This window comes from Peromyscus leucopus, chromosome 13, assembly GCF_004664715.2.
Source record: "Peromyscus leucopus breed LL Stock chromosome 13, UCI_PerLeu_2.1, whole genome shotgun sequence".
Taxonomy (NCBI): Eukaryota; Metazoa; Chordata; class Mammalia; order Rodentia; family Cricetidae; genus Peromyscus; species Peromyscus leucopus.
Window position 1 is genome coordinate 28,370,424 of NC_051074.1, and position 12,706 is coordinate 28,383,129.

The window sequence follows — 12,706 nt, forward strand, 5'->3', positions numbered from 1 at the left end:
ATATAAACCCTCCTCTTTCTTGCAAAAATACTCAATAAAATACTGGCAAACAGATTCCAGGAACACATCAGAACAATTATCCACCATAATCAAGTAAGCTTCATCCCAGGGATGCAAGGGTGGTTCAACATACAAAAGTCTGTCAATGTAATACACCATATAAACAAACTCAAAGAAGAAAACCACATGATCATCTCACTAGATGCAGAAAAGGCATTTGACAAAAATCCAACACCCCTTCATGATAAATGTCTTGGAGCAATCAGGAATACAAGGAACATACCTAAACATAATAAAGGCAATTTACAGCAAGCCAACAGCCAACATCAAATTAAATGGAGAAAAACACAAAGCAATTCCACTAAAATCAGGAATGAGGCAAGGCTGTCTGCTCTCCCCATACTTATTCAATATAGTACTTGAAGTTCTAGCCAGAGCAATAAAACAACATAAGGAGATTAAGGGGATACAAATTGGGAAGGAAGAAGTCAAGCTTTCCCTATTTGCAGATGACATGATAGTATACTTGAGTGACCCCAAAGATTCCACCCAGGAACTGATAAAGCTTATAAACACCTTCAGCAACATAGCAGGATACAAGATCAACTCAAAAAAATCAGTAGCCCTCCTATATACAATGGAAAAAGAAGCTGAAGGAAATCAGAGATACATCACCCTTAACAATAGCCACATAAAATACCTTGGGGTAACACTAACCAAGCAAATGAAGGACCTATATGACAAGAACTTTAAGTCCCTGAAAAAAGAAATTGAAGAAGATGTCAGAAAATGAAAAGATCTCCCATGCTCATGGATAGGCAGGACCAACATAGTAAAAATGGCAATTTTACCAAAAACAATCTACAGATTCAATGCAATCCCCATCAAAATACCAACACAATTCTTCATAGACCTGGAAAGAATAATACTCGGCTTCATATGGAAAGACAAAAATCCCAGGATAGCCAAAAGAATCCTGTATAGTACGTTCCTGGATTTCTTAAAATGAATGTTATCCCAATGCATGGTCTCTGTATCTTTTCAGCAATTAATGAGAAACACAACAGATCTTGCCCTTTATCGTGATGATTACCAACTAAGGATTTACTCCCTTGATGCTCACACAGTAATCAAAAATATATAATACATAATGGAGTGTGTGTGTGTGTGTGTGTGTGTGTGTGTGTGTGTGTGTGTACTGTAAAGTGTCTTATCTAGTTAGGAAAAGTTATCAGAAATCCATTTCCTTTTGCAGAACACTTTTTGTCTAGATAAAAGAAATGTACAGTTTTAGCATTAATCTCAAAGCCCTATGCATTTTTTGTACACACACACACACACACACATCTCTATCTCTATCTATCTATATATCTATTTATCTATCATCTGTCTCTCTCTCTCTCTCTCTCTCTCTCTCTCTCTCTATATATATATATATATATATATATATATATATATATATATATATATCTCACAAATTCTTAGTGTTAATCCAGGGCTTAAGAAAAACACTTCAGCCATGTTAAGGAATATCTTTGTATTTGAAGTTGTTATGGTAGATTGTGTTTTATTTTCTCTAATTATTTTTGTCATATATTGTCACAGTGAAAAGTTCAGAAACTATTTCCTGTTGTGAAATTTCCTGCCAGATCATAAAGCCTCAAAAACTAATTTTCTTTCTATTCCCCACAGACTAAGATGTGTGTGTGTGTGTGTGTGTGTGTGTGTGTGTGTGTGTGTGTGTGTGTATGTGTATGGGGGGTGAGCATACACACTAATTCTGTGTGTTTATATCTAGCTTCTGCCCAGAGATCTATAATGATTACTCTGGTTTGTATTTTTTTTTCTTAAGTTTCCAGGTGGATTTGGATTTTTACATTAACCCTTCTTCAGGTAGTCACCTCTTACAAAAATGCAGTGTCCTTGTGGGACACTAGAGAACCCCGCATAGCTCCCTCATGGAAAACCTTACTTTAATCTTCGCATCAGCTAAGGAAAAACTGGCTTGGTTTTACCAGTTTGTTTTACAGAACATGATTTTTGAAGTTAATACAGAGAGCTATGCCCATACAAATAAACCCAGTTGTGACAGCACCAAGAGCTTTTAAAACAAGCTGGAAGAAGCTCTGGGAGGCAGTAAGTGCTTTGACTGCCAATGCTGGGAAGAAATTAAATAACAACACTCACGGTTTATTTAGAAGATTAAAATCAGGGCATGAGGAATATTCCTGTTTCGATTACTCTACTTTGATACCAGCACAGGGGTTCTGAAGCCTTTTGATTTATAAATGAATTAAAGTATTACCTTCAAATACTCTTACAAACTCACTCCTTTGCTCCTTTTTTTCCCCTGAAAGCTAATTTTACTTTCTCTTCCTTTGTAGAAAAAATAATGTGTTTTTTTTTTCCGGAATAAACTGTAGGCTTGTTGCAATATTTAGTACATTATTAGGTTGTTCTTCTGAAAAATAATAAATTCCAAACCAAACCATTATACTCTTGATATTTAGACATTCCCAAGAAACTTTAGAAGCATTTGTCATATGAAATTAAAGTTGTCCTGGTGATTTCTGTTTGAAATCCTTTTTTTTTTCATAAAGCTTAAGAAAATGATGAATATTCTGTACTTTCCTTACATTTCAGGAGAATTGCCATGGGTAAATGGGGGGGCCGTCTTGTTTATCAACACAGCAGCCTGCAGGACCTTACACAGAAATCTCCAGTGTCCATCATACCAATTCCTCACAGCTGCAATACCCTGCTCTGCTACAGATGGCTGCAACATTTTTGATAAATCTCTTTATTATGTTCTTTATCTTTGAGACAATAAATGTAAACCTCAACATTGGAAAGGAAATAAAATGACACATGGGAATGGTTTGAAAGCTGAACTCTGTACCAGGTGAGGATTAGGCTACAGTCATTAGTGATCCATATAATTTTATATTACTGGTGAAAGATTGGTGATGTTATTTAAAAATGTGGGGCTGCAGACACGGCTCAGCAGTTAAGGTTGCTTGATGATTTTTCTGGATGTCATAGTTCAGTTTCTAGCATACACATGATACCTGACAACCATCAGTAATTCCAGCTTTAAGGAATCTAATTCCCTCCTCTGACCTCTAGAGGAACCAGTCACACATGGTACACATTCATACATTCAAGCAAAAGACTCATATACATAAAATTAAATATCTAACTAGAGACATGCATTCATTCAGAAAAATATAACTTTAACAAAACAAACATTTTTTATGATTAATAGCGTAAGTAATTGTACTACCACAAAAATAATGTTTTCAAAATAAAACATGACATATAGTATGATGTACATGCTGTGAGCTACTTAAGACAGCAGTTAATAGATGAAATGATAAGTTTTATAACAAAAACTGGGAATTCAATTGTCAAAATCTGTCTTTCTGACAACTTGAGTTGGAACAGTTGGTCTCTTGTCCTCAGTCTGGGACTTAGGGCTTCTGGATTTTAGGTCTTCAAATTGATAGTATCCAGTTTTCCTGGGTTCAGAGTTTAGGGGTGGCAGATCATTATTGAACTGGAAAGAGAGAAAGAGGAATAGGGGGAGGGGCATGGGAGATAGGGAAGTGGGGAGAAGAATGAAGGGAGAAAGAGAGAGACAGAGACAGAGAGACAGAGAGACAGAGAGACAGAGAGAATGACTGAATAATTATTCAAGAGACAGACACAGACAGTTACCACCTTTTCCTCTACTACCAAGTTCATATGTTTACCCAAGATAGAGGATTTCCTACAGTAAATATTTTACTTCCTGGTTTTCTATGTGTGTTTGAAATGACAGAGGGATTTTTGTAAGGCAGTAATTGCTATTCAAATGAGATTTAGGGGTTAGTGAAGAAAGAAGTCTTGGATAGATGTCTGACTGTCTTCCCCTTTACTACCTCTAGATTCTGTTTTCCTTTGGTAGGAAAAGAATACTTATGAACTCCCTTTTTAAAAAATCTAGTTATCTTTATGGCTTTCCTCTAACATGTTCATGTACTAGACCATATTTGATCGTCAAGATTTTCAGTGACTTTGAGTATCTATCAAGTCAGTTCTGCATTTGCTAAAAGCACATCTATTAACAGTGAATGGAGATTTCAGTGTCATCTTAGTACATTTATGTAATTCAGAACTCTCATCATACTAGTCAAAATCAATATTTTTATTCAATGTTTTTTTTAAATGGTAGAAGGAAATTGACTTTGGAGTGTGGTCATGAAATTGCTGGTAGTTTGAAGCTTTAAAAAATATCACATGTGACATGGAGGATTAGATAATTTCTGTAAGTAATATACCTAAAATATTAGTAAATAAAGTGAGCAACCACTACCTGTACCCAATTCTGACATTCAACTATTATCATCCTTTATAAAGCATCTGTAGGATCGAATATATAGTGTTAATGATACTACTGTAGCTTCCACTAATTATGAAGACACTTTTGCTTTCTTTGAATGGATCTTCTGTCATTCAAATCTAGGCTTTGGCAACTATAGGATGTGTGTTTATCTTAGTTGCTTATAGCCTTGTTTCAACGTGAATGTTTATAATGTTGTAGGCGGTAAATCTTTAGTTAGTAAGTAATAAAACCCAAGTCTGTTTTATAACTACAAAGATCTAGAGTGTACTTAGTGTAGATTCTCAACCATTGAGTTAGAAACTCTGTGATAGGTACAGTTGTCCTGTTTTATTAGATGAGAAAACTGAACTGCGAGTGATTAGGTTAAGCCATGCAGGTGGAAGAATTTCCACAAGAATGTCCTTTTGGGGTTTGTGCATTCATGACTTCACACACATCAGTCAGAGGAAGCACCATGAAAAGTTGGTTGTTCAAATTCCTTACAGAGCCTTTCTTCCATGCTTCTGTCCCCTTATGACATCACTCATTGTTGACAATTTTTACCTCCATTACTATCATTACTATCCATATAATTTCTAATGTTTCATTCATTGACTGAATATTTGTTGAGCTCTTACTGTGAGCCCTGTTCTGTCCTGAGAATTTCAATATTGCATAAAATGAGTCATATTTTGTCCTTGTCTTCATGGAACATATAGTTTATGGTTTCAAGATTATAAGCAGTGGATTAAAATAGCCCCAAAGGCTTTGAAAGTCAGGTCCATCACATAATCTTTTTCTTGGTAGTTTATTTTTTCAGGACAAGGAAAGGTGTTTAGTAGAATAAATCTGAGCAGTATCTGAAGTATGAACTGTGTGGTGTCTAAAATGACATAAATATTTTATAAGTAAGAGATGTTTATTCAGTTCCCAATAGGTAGTTACTTGTGTGAAGAGATTAAAAATTGAAGATGGAGACCCAAAAGAAACCCCCCCCAAATAAGTGATGGGTTGCAAATGGAGAAATAGTAACTATATATGAGGGAAATATATAAGAGAAGGGAGATAGAGATTGGCGGAGAAAGAACATTTAACATCTTCTGCCTCAAATAGCATACTTTTCTGGAAGATCTGTTCCTGAAAAGCTTCTTTACCTCATGCCCAACTTTGGATGTTCCTTGATACTGCAGCCAGACACTGAGATCAGAAAGTAAAGAGATACCAATAAAAGGCACAGACATTTATTTGCATGGTTGCAATGCTATCAGCAACGAAGGAAAACATACCTGGCTGAAGTTGAGCAATTTTATACTTCCAGTTAGCAAAAATATTTTGTGGGGATACACTGTGATTAAGGACCAAGGTCTTTGTTGTCAACTGTGAAGCATCATAGGACTTTTTCTCTATTGTTTGTGAAATCTTCACTCCAATTCAGTTGCATTTGCGTGGAGAATAAGCACAGAGTCAAAAAGTTTATAAATGAAAATGTACCAGAGACGTGAGAATTTGAAGAAAACCAAAGAACTGATTCATGACAACTTAGCTTCATGAAGGGATTCAGCTAACGTTTAGTTAGAAAGGAGAGGAAATTTATAAAACCAAATAACAGAACTTCAGTCAGAACAAAAGATAGCAATTGAATACCTGTAAAGTATATCCATTAGAATAGACTTTCCAGAAAACTCAGGGTAAGCATTGCATGGGGCTATAGTCTGGAGATGCTTGTTATAAAATGTCTAATATGATCTTTTATCAGCCCTACATAGATGGTTGCACAGAAGAGATTCAGGCATTCCCAGTTAATGTCTTTTATAATTTCGGAATAAAATCCATTTTAGGAATGAGGACAGATGGCTATCTTATATAGTGGATTTCACATTTTCACTCCTGTCCCTACCTGTAGCAGAGAATCACAGCACTTACCCAGGTATTAATGGTATTAAAGCTTTGGAATGACAGTCCACTGGAAAAGAGGCAGTGAATGAATGGGCTGTCTATTTTCTCTTCAAACTATCAATTTGAATTCTATTCAGAAATTTGTACAGTCCCTCATTATGTGATATGATTCCTTTACTCTGTTCTTGAATAAAATCTATTCCCTGGGCTTGCTTCTTTCATTGCTTTAAAAGCCCTTTGCCAGGATTTTTATTTGCTCTATCCAATTTTTTATATCAAAGGTTTCGAGGATTTTTGATCTTTCACATAGTGACCTTTTCCATTTTGAAATATGTAATGAAGATAGTTCAGCTGCTAAAAGTTCTTAATATGCTGCAGAAAAAAAAACAACAGTGAATCAGGTGGATGAGGCAACATGTCTGGAAACATTCAAGGATAAGTGAGGAGAGACACAGTAAAGAAAACAAGAAAAATATACAGAGTGGTCTTTTGAAAATGCAAGATGCTAAGTTTTAAGATGTTAAAAATCATGTTTGATCTTTCACTAATAAATGAATTTAAATTTTAAACTTAGTTTTTCAGTAAGAATTTAAAACTGAAATGGTGACCACCGTGATATACCAGGCACAGTGCAACTTTAAAGTGATAGACAATGATATAGACCTTGTTTTATTCTGGACTCAGTAGTCATTATCAGTTTACTCTATTGCTTATTTCCAGCATTAATTGCAAGCTCACTGAAATTAAAAATACTAAGAGATACAAAGGAAAGGAGATACCACTGGCCTCATCTGTTGTTACTGTTATATTTCAAATCCTCTCTCTCTTACATACTCAAGGAACTGTTGACTTTATGTACCATTCAATATTTGTTACTAAAAATCTTTAGTCTGATGAATATTGCTTCAAACAAATGACTAACCAAGAAATGGTTTGGGTAAACAATGAACTTTTGATTTTCTGAACCATGAATCAAGACAACAATTCAGTAAAGTAAGTTTATGAGACATATTGCAGGCCTGACAAACATAGGCAACTGATTAATATTCAGGCAACTTGACACCTGCAAAGAGTATTTGAAGAGTAGGAAGATTGTTACATCAAGTCAAAGCTGCACAAAATCATTCAACGATTTTCTCACCTACATCAAATGCCATCATAGATTATATTTTAATTTGTTTTCCCTATTTGTCCTATTACTTTGTATGCCTTTTTGTTTCTAGGCAACCATAATAATACTTCTCATTTTAAAAAGTCCCCCACCACCCTGTCAGCACAGGAATAATATTCTTTCAAGGGCTTGGCGGCCTCCCTGGAATTATGCAAAGTTAGAGAGAAATGGAAATCAGGAAGAAGACAAAAGTCAAATGCAATTATAATACTTTGTTTTGGATGCTATAGAGCAGAGACTGAAAAAATATGTAGCTTAAAAAAATGACAATGAACTCAATAATAATTTAGAAAGACAAAGAAGATAAAAGATCAATTTATTTTCAAGGAGAATCTATAATGAAACTCTGTTGATCAAAGTCTGGGAAGATCTTAATGCATTTTAGTTTCTCAAAGCATGTTAGAGAATATGGAGTGCTCACCTGAGAATAACTCTCACTAGAAGAGCCTCAGAGAATAGGACCAGCAGGAGTGCAATGTTTATCCTGGACAAAGGAAAACCTATAGAGTGAAATGTATTGCAAACCATATACACTATGATGAAAAGGGCATTAACTTACTTGCAGTTCACTTTCAGAGAAAGAATAATGATCACTGAGCATGAAATAAAAGTAGGGAATGTTTTTCATAACTTAATGAACTATTCCAACAAACATGATTAGCTCAGGGAATTGCACTGCATCCAAAAATAATGAAATTGGAGAAAGAAATGATTTAAGGTAAAAGTTTACTTTTGTGTGTGTCTGTACACCAACCAGCATTGCTTCCTAGATGACAGGTTAGTTGCATTAAATTTATCATGCCACCAACAAAGCTCTGATTGTTCCTAATCCTAATCATTTATTCTTCCTCTTTGCTTTTAAACTCAGAAGCAATTATTCAGGCTAAATTTAAACACTGGTGACCCTTTTATATCTAGTATTTTATATCCAACACAACAGAAAACCCTATGGTATCACATACTGTTTTAGGTCCATTTTTTATAATTATATCCATTATAAATAAATATATACTGCCAAATACACAAGTTCATGATGACACAGTGGCTTTTGAAAAAGTTTTAGCCTCGGTGGGAGACTTACAAATGGATCTTATTTACAGATGTAGTGGTTAGAGACTATATGGGATGGATAAGGATATTTTTCTTTAATGAAGATATTAATGAGGGTCTGTAAGCTGACAGAAACGTGAATGTGTACTTGTTTATAACAGTAAACAAAAGTATTATATGAAATAGTGACAACTACTGGGGATATATTTTTTTCAGGTTGAGTCTGAAATATGCAGCCTTTCCCTGTCACAGTGCAAATCCCTAACTAAGTAACATAATATTAACAGCTTGCTCATTTGCTCATGTATTTCTCTGCTGTTAGTAGAGAACCAGCATTGAAATATTGTTAAATGAGATGTCATGGAACAACACTATGAGGGACAACATGGCGGTGGACTTGCATTAGATTCCTGCTTTACTTTCAACTTTCCAACCAGAAACTTGCTTCTCACTAAGTAAAATGTTACTTGGGATATTCTGTCTTCCAGGAGGTGAATATGACAGGTTTGGTCAAATAATCTAAGTGGATACACAGCTCATGTTTGGTTCAAAATATATTCAGAGAGAAGTCAAAAATTACTTACTTAAGAGGACCTTCATGAATGTTACCCAGACCTATCACCAAAAAGGCAAAATTTCTGCCCCCAGTCTGCTGAAAACTCTAGGTTAGTTTATTCAAAAGGTAGTCAGTGACAATGGAAATTTTGCACATTTCTCAGTTTAATATGATTACTGCTAGCTGCATCTGGTTACTGAATATTTTAAAAGAATATAATAGAATAAACATTTTAATGATTTAAGTTCCTCCAAGTGTAGATAATTCCACTAGGCTAGTAACTAGATAACTGGGCAGCTCAACTAAATTATTACTGTGTCACATTAGAATAAAACAGACCCCATAGCCTCAGAAGTATCCAAAGAAGACAATGTTCACTGGAGTTGCTTTCAAATCTGATCTGTATTTATATTTTAATAAGACCTTGTGAGGGGTTGAAATGGACAGCGAATGCAAAGTGAACGCATGCCCAGGGGAAGCTCTGAGAGGGTGCTGCATAATGACAGAGACCCTCTCCATGCTGTGCTTCAGCCGTGTGCTTTACCTGGCATTTATATAAATTAGGAAGGATCATTTTTTTTCATTAACCTTTTAAGTGAGGTCTACTGCATGTGTCTTCTGAACAGGAAGAAATACCATTATAACTTAAAGTAGCCAGTGCTTTAAAGGGCAAGCAATTAGAGGGTATAAGTATTGTACCTTATCAAGTCCTTTGTAGGGAATCACACATTCAGGTTTTCAGTTTTGATCTCCATCAATGTGTTGGAAAAAAGTTTAAAATGACTGCCTGCTTCAAAGAGATGAAAAGTTTGTGGTAAATTTAATAATTTTAATAGTTCTAATAAGAACTGGAAATAGAGTTTTTGAGGGATGCAACTATATTTTCCATAAATCAGTAATAAAAGCTGATAAAAATACCTAATGATACTACATTTGTAATTAAACTTGCCATTTTCATTTTAGTTATTACAAAAATATGTAATGTTGAGATATATTTCTGGGCTTAATTTAATAGTGGAGAATAATAATGAGGCAAATTAACATGTGCTCATACAAAATTTTCTATGATGGCCACAAAATCAAAACAGTTAACAAAAATAGTTGATAAGCTCTACTTATAGTGTCAATATAATATCACAATTCAAAACACAAAAAACGAGACAATTTATGATACATGTCCATATATTTTTCAAATTGTTAACATGAATCCCCACTTTGTATCTGGTATTCTGAAAATACGCAGAAAATCATGATCATTTCTGTCTTCAAGAAATTTACAACTTTGGAAGAATACACAAAACAATTATTAAATAACAATCCACTGCTCTTGTTATAGTGGAGGCCATACACAAGGGACATGATTGACTACTGAGGCAATCAGGGATTGTAGGGCACTCAAATAAAAATAGTTTCCCATGGGATATTTTCTGAATTCTGGTGCTCTCTGGACATTGAGAAACAAGGCCAATCATTTCCAAAAAGCAGAATAAGGATTCTGCAGTGATCTGAGGTTAGAGAAAGCATTATGTATTTGCAGCCCAGAGCATTTGGTCAGATTTTTGAGGATAAGGAAGTCAGAGTTCTGAAGGCTAGAGTTAAGTTTTCTGCATTGATCAGAGGGAGATGACGAACCTCAGGGCTCTACCTCCAATTGTACAGGGCCATCTAGAGAATCAGAGTCTGCAGAATAGAATAGCCTTAACCAACATTACAACCAATCGCTACCCCATCTCAAGCTCCTGTTGGATTAAGAATTTGATTGAGGAGTCAATATGCCTGCATAACCTAAGAGGTGAAGAGCCTTCTGAGTAGAAAACAGAATTTAATCCTGATTCATTTTCACAAATCTTCAGGATTCAGTAAATATTTTCTAGACAGTTGAAAATAGAAGTAAATGTGACCAGTAACAGAAAATAAAAGGGGAAATCGATCCATATATTGACATTTGTAGACATATCTTTTAAATGAATGTGATTAATATGTTTAGAAACTCAGAGAGGGAAGAAAAAAGAGTAGGGGCAGAGAAACAATATGGGAGAATGGTTGAAAGTATTTAATCTAAATTTGAAACCAATTGTGTAAGTTTTCTAAAGTGAAATCATGTTGATATAGCTTGAGTACATTGGCTGAAGTTTATGTGTTGGAAATTTAATACAAGATGCGGCAGTGTTGAAAGTTGGGGCCTTCAAAGAGTAATTAGACCACTAGGTCCCTCATGTATGGATTACTGCTGTAACCAAAATGTGGACTAGTTATCAAGGAGATGGATTCTTGACGACAAATGGGGACCTGGAGCTCTTCCCCTGCTGTTCCTTTGCATCTTCTTACTCTCCTGTGATAGGGTGATGCTGTACAAAGACAAACACAAGACACGTCCCCCTGATCTTGCATTTCCTGTGTTTTAGAACAGTATGGAGTACATTTAACTTCCCTATTTCCCATATATACCAGAGGAAAGAAAGAAGAATGATGGGCTTTATCCAGAGAGGGAAGACTGGAAAGAATGGGAGGAGGAAGGAAAGAAGCAAATAAGAAAAAGTTAAATTCAGGTAAATGTATAGAAGTACAGACTAGAGGTGAACAAGAATAAGTACTAAATATACGTAAGAGTGGTTCAGTGTATCAGCTGCTGAAAGTAAGGGAACAACACAACATGTGGAATCAAACAATCCAGAGATACAATGTATGGAAGAGCTGCAAGCCAAGAATCCTGAAGAATATGATGAAAATGCTTTATTCTCAATACAGCACAGTTAAATTTTATAAAACATTGAAATGATCCATGGGTTTCATAAATATTGAAAAGACAATAGTACAAAAGAAGGTCCATGAATATGTTGTGAGTTACTCTATATATTAATATTTTCTCATTCATTGTGAAATGCACTTAGATAGTTGGAAACTATATGCAAAATTTTTAAAGAAAAAAAACTGAATTCAGTACAACAGTTCATCAAGGGAGAGGAATTTTGTATGTGACAAATTAAAGCTAAAAATTAAAAAGCTTTAAGGAGAGTAATGGAAGCTATGTGACCTCATGTATGAAATTCTTCTGTTTTTTAGATTTATTATTTTTAAATTATGAGCCGGGCGGTGGTGGCGCACGCCTTTAATCCCAGCACTCGGGAGGCAGAGCCAGGCAGATCTCTGTGAGTTCGAGGCCAGCCTGGTCTCCAAAGCGAGTTCCAGGAAAGGCGCAAAGCTACACAGAGAAACCCTGTCTCCAAAAACCAAAAAAAAAAAAAAAATTATGTATATGAGTGTTTGTATAATTATAGGTACCTGCAGAGGCCAGAACTGTCAGATCACTTTAAGCTGGAGTTATGGAGGACTGTGAGGTGCCCATTGTGGGTGCTGGGAACTGGACTCATGTCCTCTACAAGAAAGTGTGCATGCTTCGCTGCTTAGCTGTCTCTCCAGACCATGTTTAGAGAAATCTGTATAAATGCTTAGAACTCATTTATAAATATAACAACACTAAAATTAAGGATCACTGCTTATTATATGACACCATCCAGAAAGTGGTAAAAAAATATGATAAAGACAGCGCACAAGTCCTCTTTGGTTGCAGCAAGAACAAACTATTTATTGTTCATGAAACACAAAAGAGGTTTATATCCAAATCCTTCTCCAGGGAGGAAAAGATGGGCAACCCAAAGGGAGAGTAGAT